Source organism: Oncorhynchus tshawytscha, linkage group LG03 (genome assembly GCF_018296145.1).
Source record: "Oncorhynchus tshawytscha isolate Ot180627B linkage group LG03, Otsh_v2.0, whole genome shotgun sequence".
NCBI classification, from domain to species: Eukaryota; Metazoa; Chordata; class Actinopteri; order Salmoniformes; family Salmonidae; genus Oncorhynchus; species Oncorhynchus tshawytscha.
The window spans coordinates 65,687,813-65,700,999 of record NC_056431.1 but is presented as its reverse complement, the minus strand read 5'-3'; positions in this window follow the sequence as shown (position 1 = coordinate 65,700,999).

Genomic DNA, 13,187 nt, shown 5'->3' with positions numbered 1-13,187 from the left:
GGGTGGGCAAGGAGGGTGGGAAAGGAGGGTGGAGAATGGGAGAGAGGGTGGAAAGGAGGGTGGAGAATGGGAGAGAGGGTGGGAGAGCAGGTGGGAGAGGGGTGGGAAAGGAGGGTGGAGAATGGGAGAGAGGGTGGGAGAGGGTGGGAAAGGAGGGTGGAGAATGGGAGAGGGGGAAAGGAGGGTGGAGAATGGGAGAGAGGGTGGAGAGAGCAGGTGGGAGAGAGGGTGGGAAAGGAGGGTGGAGAATGGGAGAGAGGGTGGGAGAGAGGGTGGGAAAGGAGGGTGGAGAATGGGAGAGAGGGTGGGAAAGGAGGGTGGAGAATGGGAGAGAGGGTGGGAGAGGGTGGGAAAGGAGGGTGGAGAATGGGAGAGAGGGTGGAAAGGAGGGTGGAGAATGGGAGAGAGGGTGGGAGAGAGCAGGTGGGAGAGAGGGTGGGAAAGGAGGGTGGAGAATGGGAGAGAGGGTGGAGAGAGGGTGGGAGGTGGGAGAGAGGGTGGGAAAGGAGGGTGGAGAATGGGAGAGAGGGTGGGAAAGGAGGGTGGAAAAGGAGGGTGGAGAATGGGAGAGAGGGTGGGAAAGGAGGGTGGAGAATGGGAGAGAGGGTGGGAAGCAGGTGGAGGAGGGTGGAGAAGGAGGGTGGAGAAGAGAGAGGGTGGGAAAGGAGGGTGGAGAATGGGAGAGAGGGTGGAGGGGTGGTGGTGGGAAGAGGAAAGGAGGGTGGAGAATGGGAGAGAGGGTGGAGAGCAGGTGGGAGAGAGGGTGGGAAAGGAGGGTGGAGAATGGGAGAGAGGGTGGGAGAGGGGGTGGAAAGGAGGGTGGAGAATGGGAGAGGGTGGGAAGGAGGGAGGGTGGAGAATGGGAGGAGGGTGGGAAAGGAGGGTGGCGAATGGGAGAGAGGGTGGGAATGGTGGAAAGGAGGGTGGGAAAGGAGAATGGGAGAATGGGCGGAGGGTGGGAGAGGGTGGAGAAGGGAGAGAGGGTGGGAGGAGGGTGGAGAATGGGAGAGAGGGTGGGAAAGGAGGGTGGAGAATGGGAGAGAGGGTGGAGAGAGGGTGGAAAGGAGGGTGGAAAGGAGGGTGGAGAATGGGAGAGAGGGTGGAGAGAGGGTGGGAAAGGAGGGTGGAGAATGGGAGAGGGTGGAGAGGTGGGAAAGGAGGGTGGAGAATGGGAGAGAGGGTGGAGAAGGGTGGGAGAGAGGGTGGGAAAGGAGGGTGGAGAATGGGAGAGAGGGTGGGAAAGGAGAGAGTGGGAAAGGAGGGTGGAGAATGGGAGAGAGGGTGGGAGAGAGCAGGTGGGAGAGAGGGTGGGAAAGGAGGGTGGAGAATGGGAGAGAGGGTGGGAGAGGGTGGAGAGAGTGGAAAGAGGGTGGAGAATGGGAGAGAGGGTGGGGAAGGAGGTGGAGGGGGTGGAGAATGGGAGAGAGGGTGGAAAGGAGGGTGGAGAATGGGAGAGAGGGTGGGAGAGAGGGTGGAGGGGGTGGGAAAGGAGGGTGGAGAAAGGATGGGAGAATGGAGAGGGTGGAGGAGAGAGGGTGGGAAAGGAGGGTGGAGAATGGGAGAGAGGGTGGGAAAGGAGGGTGGAGAATGGGAGGGGGTGGGAGAGAGGGTGGAAAGAGGGTGGAAGGAGGGTGGAGAATGGAGAGGGGTGGAGAATGGTGGGAGAGAGGGTGGGAAAGGAGGGTGGAGAATGGGAGAGAGAGGGTGGAAAGGAGGGTGGAAAGGGAGGGGGAGAATGGGAGAGAGGGTGGAGAATGGAGGGGGTGGAGAATGGGAGAGAGGGTGGAGAGAGGGTGGGAAAAAAGGAGGGTGGAGAATGGGAGAGAGGGGTGGAAAGGAGGGTGGAGAATGGGGAGAGGGTGGGAAAGGAGGGTGGAGAATGGGAGGAGGGTGGAGAATGGGAGAGGGTGGGAAAGGAGGGTGGAGAATGGGAGAGAGGGTGGGAGAGGGGTGGGAAAGGAGGGTGGAGAATGGGGAGAGGAGGGAATGGGAAAGGAGGGTGGAAAGGAGGGTGGAGAATGGGAATGGGAGGGTGGGAGAGGGGTGGAAGAGTGAGAAGGAGGAGTGGGAAAGAGGGTGGAGAATGGGAGAGAGGGTGGAGAGAGCAGGTGGGAGAGGTGGGAAAGGAGGGTGGAGAATGGGAGAGAGGGTGGAGAGGGAAAGGAGGGTGGAGGGGGAGAGAGGGTGGAGAATGGGAGAGAGGGTGGGAAAGGAGGGTGGGAATGAGAGAGGGTGGAAGGAGAAAGAGGGTGGGAAAGGAGGGTGGAGAATGGGAGATGGGAGAGAAAAGGAGGGTGGAGAATGGGAGAGAGGGTGGGAAAGGAGGGTGGAGAATGGGAGAGAGGGTGGGAGAGAGCAGGTGGGAGAGAGGGTGGGAAAGGAGGGTGGAGAATGGGAGAGAGGGTGGGAAAGGAGGGTGGAGAATGGGAGAGAGGGTGGAGAGAGGGTGGAGAGAGGGTGGAAAGGAGGGTGGAGAAAGGAGAGAGGGTGGAGGAGAGTGGAGAATGGAGAGAGGGTGGGAAAGGAGGGTGGAGAATGGGAGGAGGGTGGAGAGGGAGAGAGGGTGGAAAGGAGGGTGGAGAATGGGAGGAGGGTGGGAGAGAGGGTGGGAGAGAGGGTGGGAAGGTGGAGAATGGGAGAGAGGAGGGTGGAGAGGGGGAGAGAGGGTGGGAAAGGAGGGTGGAGAATGGGAGAGAGTGGGAAAGGAGGGTGGAGAAGGGAGAGAGGGGTGGAAAGGAGGGTGGAGAATAGAGAGGGAGGAGAGGAGGGTGGAGAATGGGAGAGAGGGTGGGAGAGGGGAGAGGGTGGGAAAGGAGGGTGGAGGGGAGAGAGGGTGGAGAGGAGGGTGGGAAAGAGGGTGGAGGGTGGGAAAGAGGGTGGGAAAGAGAGGTGGGAAAGGAGGGTGGAGAAGGGAGAGAGGTGGGAAAGGAGGGTGGAGAATGGGAGAGAGGGTGGGGAAAGGAGGGTGGAGAGGAGGGTGGAGAATGGGAGAGAGGGTGGGAAAGGAGGGTGGAGAATGGAGAGAGGGTGGGAGAAGGGGGGAGAGAGGGTGGGAGAGGAGGGTGGGAATGGGAGAGAGGGTGGGAAAGGGTGGAGGGTGGAGAATGGGAGAGAGGGTGGGAAAGGAGGGTGGAGAATGGGAGAGGGTGGAGAGGAGGGTGGAGAGAGAGAGGGTGGGAAAAGGAGGGTGGAGAATGGGAGAGAGGGTGGAGAGAGGGTGGGAGAGGGTGGGAAAGGAGGGTGGAGAATGGGAGAGGGGGGGAGGGTGGGAGAGAGGGTGGAAAGGAGGGTGGAGAATGGGAGAGAGGGTGGAAAGGAGGGTGAGAATGGGAAAGGAGGGTGGGAAAGGAGGGTGGAGAATGGAGAGAGGGTGGAGAAGGGTGGGAGGAGGGTGGAGAATGGAGAGAGAGGGTGGGAGAGAGGGTGGAAGGGGTGGAGGGTGGAGAATGGGAGAGAGGGTGGGAGAGGATGGAGAATGGAGAGAGGGGAGGGAGGGTGGAGAATGGGAGAGAGGGTGGGAAAGGGTGGAGAGAGGTGGAAATGGGTGGAGAATGGGAGAGAGGGTGGGAGAGGGTGGGAAAGGAGGGTGGAGAATGGGAGAGAGGGTGGGAGAGAGGAGAGAGTGGGGAAAGAGGGTGGGAAAGGGGTGGAGAATGGGAGAATGGGTTGAGAGAGGTGGGAGAGAGGGTGGAGAATGGGAGAGAGGGTGGAGAGAGGGAGAGGGTGGAAAGGAGGGTGGAGAATGGGAGAGAGGGTGGGAGAGGGTGGAGAATGGGAGAGAGGTGGGAGAGGGTGGAGAATGGGAGAGAGGGTGGGAGAGCGTGGAGAGGGTGGAAAACGGAGGGTGGAGAATGGAGAGAGGGTGGAGAGAGGGTGGGAGGAGGGTGGGAAAGGAGGGTGGAGAATGGGAGAGAGGGTGGGAGAGGATGAGGGTGGAGGATGGGAGAGAGGGTGGAGAGTGGAATGGAGAGAGGGGAAAAGGATGGGTGGAGAACGGGAGAGAGGTGGGAGAGGGTGAGAGAGGGTGGGAAAGGAGGGTGGAGAACGGGAGAGAGGAGAGGAGTGGGGAAAGGAGGGTGGAGAAGGGAGAGAGGGTGGGAAAGGAGGGAGGGTGGAAAGAATGGGAGAGAGGGTGGAGAGAGCAGGGGAGAGAGGGTGGGAAAGGAGGGTGGAGAATGGGAGAGAGGGTGGGAGAGGGTGGGAAAGGAGGGTGGAGAATGGGAGAGGGTGGGGAAGGAGGGTGGGAATGGGAGAGAGGGTGGAAAGGAGGGTGGGAAAGAGAGGGTGGGAAAAGAGGGTGGAGAATGGGAGAGAGGTGGGAGAGGAGGGTGGAGAATGGGAGAGAGGGTGGGAAAGGAGGGAGGAGAAGAGAGAGAGGAGAGAGGGTGGAGAGGATGGAGAGAGGTGGGGAGAGAGGGTGGAAGGAGGGTGGAGAATGGGAGAGAGGGTGGAAGAGTGGAAGGAGGGGGATGGAGAAAGGAGGGTGGAGAATGGGAGAGGGTGGAGAGAGGAGGGGTGGGAAAGGAGGGTGGGAAAGGAGGGTGGAGAATGGGAGAGAGGGTGGGAAAGGAGGGTGGAGAATGGGAGAGAGGGTGGGAGAGGGGAGGGAGAGGGTGGAAAAGGAGGTGGAGAGAGGGAGGGGTGGGAAAGGAGGGTGGAGAATGGGAGAGAGGGTGGGAAAGGAGGGTGGAGAATGGGAGAGAGGGTGGAGAGAGGGTGGGAGAGAGGGTGGAAAGGAGGGTGGAGAATGGGAGAGAGGGTGGGAAGGAGGTGGGAAGGAGGGTGGAGAATGGGAGAGAGGGTGGGAGGGTGAAAGGAGGGTGGAAAGGAGGGTGGAGAATGGGGAGAGAGGGTGGAAGGAGGGTGGAGGGTGGAGAGAGGGTGGAGAAGGAGGGTGGAAAGGAGGGTGGAGGAAGGGAGGGAGGGTGGAGAGAGAGGTGGGAAAGGAGGGTGGAGAATGGGGAGGTGGAGAATGGGAGAGAAAGGAGAGATGGGAGAGAGGGTGGGAGGGGTGGAGAAAGAGAGGGTGGGAGAGAGGGGAAGAGGGTGGGAAAGGAGGGTGGAGAATGGAGAGAGGGTGGAGAAGGAGGTGGGAGAATAGTGGAAAGGAGGGAGTGGGAGAGAGGGTGGGAGAGAGGGTGGGAAAGGAGGGTGGAGAATGGGAAGAAGAGGGAAAGGTGGGAGAGAAGGTGGGAAAGGAGGGTGGGAACAGGGAGAGAGGTGGAAGGTGGGAGAGGGAGAGAGGGTGGGAGGAAGAATGGAGAGGGTGGGGAAAGGAGGGTGGAGAATGGGAGAGGGGTGGGAGGAGGGTGGGAAAAGGGTGGAAAGAGTGGAGAATGGGAGAGAGGGTGTGGTTCCGGAGAGTTGGGAGAGTGGGTGGGAAAGAGGGTGGAGAATGGGAGAGGTGGGAGGAAAAGGAGGGTGGAGAATGGGAGAGAGGGTGGGAAGGGGGTGGGAGAAGGAGGGGTGGGAAAGGGAGGAGGGTGGGAAAGGAGAATGGGAGAAGGGAGAATGAGGTCACCGGGAGAGAGCAGGTGGGAGAGAGGGTGGGAAAGGAGGGTGGAGAATGGGAGAGAGGGTGGGAGAGAGGGTGGGAAAGGAGGGTGGAGAATGGGAGAGGGGTGGGAAGGAGGGTGGAAAGGAGGGTGGAGAATGGGAGAGAGGGTGGGAAAGGAGGGTGGAGAATGGGAGAGAGGGTGAGAGAGGGTGGGAAGAGGGTGGGAAAGGAGGGTGAGAGAATGGGAGGAGGGTGGAGAGAGGGTGGAAAGGAGGTGGAGAATGGGAGAAAAGGGTGGGAAGGAGGGTGGGAAAGGGTGGGAGGAGGGTGGGAAAGGAGAGAGGTGGGAGAGCAGGTGGAGAGAGGGTGGGAAGGAGGGTGGAGAATGGGAGAGAGGGTGGGAGGTGGGAAAGGAGGGTGGAGAAAGGAGAGAGGGTGGGAAAGGAGGGGGAGAATGGGAGAGAAGGTGGGAGAAGGGTGGGAGAGAGGTGGGAAAGGAGGGTGGAGAATGGGGAGAGGGCTGGGAAATGAGAAGTGGAAGGAGGGTGGAGAATGGGAGAGGAGGGTGGAGAATGGGAGGGTGGGAACAGAGGGTGGGAAAGGAGGGTGGAGAATGGGAGAGAGGGGGAGAAAGGCAAGGTGGAAAATGGGTGGAAGGAAGGTGGAGAGAGAAGGTGGGAGAAGAGGTGGGAAATGGAGGGTGGAGAATGGGAGAGAGGGTGGGAAGAGGGTGGGAAAAGGAGGGTGGAGAATGGGAGAGAGGGTGGGAGAGGAGGGAAAAGGAGGGTGGGAAAGGAGGGTGGAGAATGGGGAGAGAGGGTGGGAAAGAGGGTGGGAAAGGAGGGTGGAGAATGGGAGAGAGGTGGGGGAAGAATGAGAGGGGTGGGAAGGAGGGTGGGAAAGGAGGGTGGAGAATGGGAGAGAGGTGGGAGAGGAGGATGGTGGGAAAGGAGGGTGGATGGGAGAAGATGGGAAAGAGGGTGGGAAAGGGTGGGAAAAGTGGAGAATGGGAGAGAGGGTGGGAAAGAGAGGGTGGGAGAAAGATGGAGAATGGGAGAGAGGGTGGAGAATGGGAGGAGGGTGGGAAAGGAGGGTGGAGAAAGAGAGGGTGGAGAATGGAGAGAGGAGGGTGGGAAAGGAGGGTGGGAAAGGAGGGTGGGAAAGGAGGGTGGAGAATGGGAGAATTGGAGAATGGGAGAGGGTGGGAGGAAAGGAGGGTGGAGAATGGGAGAGAGGTGGGAAGAGGGTGGGAGGGGGTGGGAAAGGAGGGTGGAGAATGGGAGAGAGGGTGGGAGAGAGGGTGGAGAATGGGAGAGAGGGTGGGGAAAGGAGGGTGGAGGAATGGGAGAGAGGGTGGGAGGAGGGTGGGAAAGGAGGGTGGAGAATGGGAGAGAGGTGGGAAAGGAGGGTGGGAAAGGAGGGTGGGAAAGGTGGGAGAGTGGGAAAGGAGGGTGGGAGAGAGGGTGGGAAGAGGGGTGGGAGGGAGGAGGGTGGGAAAGGAGGGTGGAGAAAGGGAGGGTGGAGAATGGGAGAGAGGGTGGGAAGGAGGGTGGGAAAGGAGGGTGGAGAATGGGAGAGAGGGTGGGAAAGGAGGGTGGAGAATGGGAGAGAGTGGGAGAGAGCAGGTGGGGAGAGAAAGGAGGGTGGAGAATGGGAGAGAGGGTGGGAGAGGAGGGTGGAAAGGAGGGTGGGAAGGAGGGTGGAGAATGGGAGAGAGGGTGGTGGGAAAGGAGTGGGGAATGGGAGGAACGTGGGAAAGAGGGTGGGAGAATGGGAGGAGAGGGTGGGAAAGGAGGGTGGAGAGAGAGAGGGTGGGAAAGAGGGTGGGAATGGGAGGAGGGTGGGAGAGAGCAGGTAGGGAGAGAGGTGGGAAAGGAGGGTGGAGAATGGGAGGAGAGGGGGGAAGGGTGGGAAAAGGGGTGGAGAATGGAGGAGGGTGGAAAGGAAGGTGGAGAATGGGAGAGAGGGTGGGAGGGAAAGGAGGGTGGGAAAGGAGGGTGGAGAATGAGAATTGGGAGAGAGGTGGGAGAGAGGGTGGGAAAGGAGGGATGGAGAATGGGAGAGATATGGGAGAGAGCAGGTGGGAATATAGAGGCGGAAGAGGGTGGGAAAGGAGGGGGAGAATGGGAGAGAGGTGGGAAAGGAGGGTGGAGAATGGGAAAGGAGGGTGGGATGATATAGAATGGGAGAGAGGGTGGGAAAGGAGGGTGGAGAATGGGAGAGAGGGTGGGAGAGAGCAGGTGGGAGAGAGGGTGGAAAGGAGGGTGGAGAATGGGAGAGAGGGTGGGAAAGGAGGGTGGGAAAGGAGAGGGAAAAGGAGGGTGGAGAATGGGAAGAGAGGGTGGGAAAGGAGGGTGGGAAATAGATATGGGAAAGGAGGGTGGAGAATGGGAGAGAGGTGGGAGAGATGGGAAAGAGGGTGGGAAAGGAGGGTGGAGAATGGGAGAGATGGGAAAAGGAGGGTGGAGAATGGGAGAGAGGGTGGGAGATATATGGCGGAGAAACGGGAGAAGGTGGGAAAGGAGGGATATATAGACAGGGGAAAGAGGTGGGGAAAGGAGGTGGAAATGGGAGGGGTGGAAGAGAATGGGAATAGTGGTATATAGTTGGAAAATGGAGAGAAGGTGGGAGAGAGGGTGGGAGGAGGGTGGAGAGGGAGCTGATGGAAAGGTAGGTGGAGAATGGGAGAGAGGGCGTGGGAGCCGAGGGTGGGAATATATATATATATAAATATGGGTGGAGAATCGGAGATATATATATATATATATGAGTGATACCCTGAGGTGGGAAATGGCCCAGGATACCTGTACTGACCTCGCCTGGAAACAGCGGGGTGAACAGGCAGTGGCCGGTGGTTGATGCCCTGGAGAATCTTTATAGGTGGGAAATCGGGTGGAGAAGGTGGAGGGAATGTAGAGATGGTCCCCAGAAAAACATATATATAAATGAGAGCCTGGTGGAAAGGGCGGTGAAAGAGGCTCAAAGGTATATAGAAATGGGAGGTGATGGATATATATAGAAGCATGGAAAGAAGGTGGAGATATGGGGAAAAGAAGTGGAGATGAAGAAGATGGGTGGGAGAATATATAAAGGGTGGAGGGAATGGGAGAGTGGGGATACTACTCAGTTTGATATGGGATGTAGATGTGGAGGAAAGGAAAATATGGAGACCTTATATATGTGGAGAAATATGATGGGGGTATCTGCTGTTGGAAAATGTCCAGAGATGGGAGAGAGCAGGTGGGAGAGGGTGGAAAGGAGGGTGGAGAATGAGAGAGGGTGGAAAAAATACCAACGGGAGAGCCTCAGGGTGGGAATAAGGAGGGTGGAAATGGGTGAGAACGGGGAAAGGAGGGGGAGAATAGCAGGGTGGAGAAGATGGTGGAAAGGAGGGTGGAGAATGGGAGAGAGGGTGGGAAAGGAGGGTGGCCCAGAACGAGATGGGAGAGCGGGTGGGAAAGGAGGTTGGAAAATGGGAGATGTTGGTGGAGACTCCTCACCAGGTGGGAGAGAGGGTGGAAAAAGAGAGTGGAGAATGGGAGAGAGGGTGGAGACTCCAGGTCTGGAGAGATGGTGGAAAGGAGGGTGGAGAATGAGAGAACGTGGGAGAGAGGAAATGGAGGGTGGGAGAATGGGAGAGAGGCAGTGGAAGGAACAGGTGGAGAATGGGAGAGTGGGAGAGAGAGAATGGGAGAGAGGGTGGGAAAGGAGGGTGGAGAATGGGAAAGGAGGGTGGAGAACGGAGAGGGTGGGAAAGGAGGGTGGAGAATGGAGTGCTAGGGTGGAGAGAGGTGGGAGATAGGGTAGATTGGGAATGGGAGAGAGTGGGAGAGGAGGAGGGCGGAAAGCAGACTGATAGGAGAACGGGAGAGAGGTGGAATATGATGGGTGGAACCGGAGGAGGGTGGAGAATGGGATAGAGGAGAAAGGAGGTGGAGAATGGGAGAGGAGTAGGGAGAGAGGGTGGGAAGAGAGGCAGTGAAAGGGAGAGACCGAGATTCCGAGACATGGAGAGAGGGTGGAAAGGCACTGGAGAATGAGAGAGGGATGGAGAGGGTGGAAAGGAGAGGTGGAAAGGAGGGTGGAAAGAATGGGAGAGAGAGGGTGGAAAGGAGGGTGGAAATGAGGGTGGAAAATGATGGAGAGAGGTGAAAGGAGTTGGAGAATGGGAGAGAGAGAGTCTTGAGATGGCGCAGCTTGGAGAGAGGTGGGAAAGAAGGGTGGCTGAACTGGGAGAATTCAGTGGGAGAGAGCAGGTGGGAGAGTGGGTGGGAAAGGAGGTTCGGAGAATGGAGAATGGGGTGGGAATGAATAAAGGAGGGTGGGAGGAGGGTGGGGAAGGAGGGTGGAGAATGGGAGAGGGTGGGAAGGAGGTGGGAAGGAGGTGGAGAATGGGGAGAGAAGGTCAGGGAGAAGGAGGTGGAAAGGAGATGGAGAATGGGAGAGGGTGGGAAAGGAGTGGAGAATGGGAGAGAGGTGGGAGAGCAGGTGGGAGAGAGGGTGGAAAGGAGGGTGGAGAATGGGAGAAGGTGGGGAGGGTGGGAAAGGAGGGTGGGAGAAGGTGGGAGAGAGGGTGGGAGGAAGGGTGGGAAAGGAATGGAGAATGGGGAGAGCTGGGGAAAGGAGGGTGGGGCAGGGCCTAGATGAGTGGAAATGGGAGAGTGGAAAAACAGATGAAAGGCCGCGGAGGCGGTTGGCGTGGAAAAGCTGATAAAATTTAGGAGGGAGAGAGGGTGGAAAGAGGATAAGTGAAAACGGAGGTGGAGAATGAATGAGAGGATGAATCGGGAGAGAGGGAAAAGGAGGGTGGAGAATGGGAGAGAGGGTGGGATGAGGGTGGAAATCGGATGGGTGGAAAGATGGAGAATGAGAGATTGGTGGAGAAAGAGAGGGTGGAGAGAGGAAGGAGTGTGGAACAGGAGGGTGGAGTGATGTTTCTTCAAAGAGGGGTGGGAGAGGTGGGAAAGGAGGGTGGAAAGGAGATGTGGAGAATGGGAGAGAGGGTGAAAAAGGAGGGTGGAGAATGGGAGAGAGGGTGGGAAGAGGGTGGAGAATGGGAGAGAGGGTGGAAAAAGGAGGGCTGGAATGGGAGAGGGTGGGAAGAGGGAGAGAGGGGGAAGAAAGGTGAGGGTGGAGAATGGGAGAGAGGGTGGAAGGAGGGTGGGAAAGGATGGAAAGAGGGTGGGAATGGGAGAGAGGGTGGGAAAAGGAGGGTGGGAAAGGAGGAGAATGGGAGAGAGGGTGGGAGAGAGCAGGTGGAGAAGGGTGGGAAAGGAGGGTGGAGAATGGGAGAGAGGGTGAGAAGGAGGGTGGAGAAATGGGAGAAAGGATGTGGGAAAGGAGGGTGGAGAACGGGAGAGAGGGTGGGAAAAGGAGTGGAGAGAATGGGAGAGAAGGTGGGAAAAAGGAAGATGGAAAATCTCGGTGGAGAATGAGAGGTGGGAAAGAGGGGAGAATGGGAGAAGGGGTGGGAGGGTGGGAATGGAGAGAGGGTGGAGAATGGAAGACGGTGGGAAAGAGGGTGGAAAGGAGGGTGGAGGAAGGTGGGAGAGAGGGTGGAGAAGGGTGGAAAATGATATGGGAGAACGGGAGAGAGTGGGTGAAAAGAGGGTGGAAAGAGAGGGTGAAAAGAGAACGTGGAGAGGGCGGGAGACTAGGAGAGAGCAGGCAGAAAGGGGGAAAGGAGGGTGGAGAATGGGAGAGAGAGTGGTGGAAAGGAGGGTGGAGAATGGGAGAGAGCGTGGAGAGAGCAGGTGGGAGGGGTGGGAAAGAGAGGGTGGAGAACGGGAGGGTGGAGAAATGGTGAGAGACGGTGGGAGGGAGAGAGGGTGGTAGAGAGAGGGTGGGGAAAGGAGGGTGGGAAAGGAGGGTGGAGAACGGGAGAGAGGGTGGGAGAGAGGTGGGAAAGGAGTGGTGGGAAAACGGTGGAGAATGGGAGGGTGGAAAAAGGAGGGTGGAAAGGTGGGAGGAGAATGGGAGAGAGGGTGGGAAAAGGAGGGTGGAGAACGGGAGAGAGGGTGAGGGATGTGGAAAGGAGGTGGAGAATGGAGAGAGGGTGGATAGAGGGTGGGAAAGAGGGTGATGAATGGGAGAGAGGTGGTTGAGGAGGGTGGGGAAGAGATGGTGGGAAAGGAGGGTGTGAAAGGAGGGTGGGAAAAGGAGAGAGGAGAATGGGAGAGGGTGGAATGGGGTGGTGATGATGGGAGAACGGAAAGGGCAGAAAGGAGGTGGAGAATGGAGAGAGGGTGGAGAGAGGATGGGGAGAGGGGGTGGAAAGATGGGTGGAGAATGGAGAGAGGGTGAGAGACAGGTGGGAGAGAGGGTGGGAAAGGATGGGAAACTGGAGAACGGGGTGGAGAAAGGAGGAGGGTGGGAAAAGGATAGTGGAGAATGAACGGGAGAGCGGGATAAGGAAAGGAGGGTGGAGAACGGAGAGAGGTGGTGAAAGGAGGTGGAGAGGGTGAGAGGGTGAAAGGGTGAGAAGGGAGAGAGGGTGAGAGAGGGTGGAGGGGGAAAATGAGGGTGGAGAATGGGGAGAGAGGGTGAGAAAGAAAAGAGGGTGGAGAATGGGAGAGAGGGTGGGAAAGAAGGGTGGAAAGGAAGGGTGGAGAATGGGAGAAGAAGGAGTGGGAAAACAGGTGAACGGAGAGAGAAGGTGGGAAAAGGTGGAGAATGGGAGAGAGGGTGGGAGAGAGCAGGTGGAGAGAGAGGGTGGAAAGGAGGGTGGAGAATGGAGAAGGGTGGAGAGGGTGGAGCGAGAAGGAGAATGGGAAGAGGGTGATATATTACAGAGAGGGTGAAAAGGAAGATGGAGAATGGGAGAAAGGTGGGAAAACAGGTGGAAGATCGGCAGGAGGAAGTGGAGAGAGAGGAGTGGGAGAGGGTTGAAAGGAGAATGTGGAGAGAACCAGTGGAGAGACAGGTGGAGGAGGGTGGGAAAAGGAGAATTAGAGAATGGAGAGAAGGGTGGAAAGGAGGGTGGAAGAAAGGGAGGGTGGGAAGGAGGGTGAGAATGGGAGAGGGTGGGATAGGAGGGTGGAAAATGGGGGAGAGGAGGGTGGAAGAGGGTGAAAGGGAGGGTGGAAAGGATAGGTGGAGAATGGGAGAAAGGAGGGTGGAGAATGGGAGAGAGGGGAGAGCAGGTGGGAGAGGGTGGGAAAGGAGGGTGGAGAACGGGAGAGGGTGGGAGGGGGGTGGAGTGGAAAGGAGGGTGAAAGGATCGTGGAGAACGGGGAGGAGGGTGGAAAGGAGGTGGATGAAAGGAGGGTGGAGAATGGGAATGAGAGGGTGGGAAAGGAGGTGGAGATTGGGAGAGAGGTGGAAAGGAGGGTGAAAGGAGGGCGGGAAAGGAGCTGGGAAAAGGAGGGTGGAAATGGGAGAGGGTGGGAACGACAGGTGGGAGAGAGGGTGGGAAATGATAAGGAGAACGGGAGAGAGGCGGAGAGATATAAGGGAGAGAGGGTGGAAAGGAGGGTGGAGAATGGAGAGAGGGTGAAAAGGAGGGAGATAGGGGAGAGAGGGTGAGAAAGAGGGTGGAGAATGGAGAGAGGTGGGAGAGGAGGGTGAAAGGAGGGTGTGAAAGGATGGGTGGAAAGGAGGGTGGAGAATGGGAGAGGGTGGGAAAGGAGGGTGGGAAAGGAAGGTGGAGGAATGGGATAGGGTGGGAAAGGAGAGGAAGAGAATTGGAGAG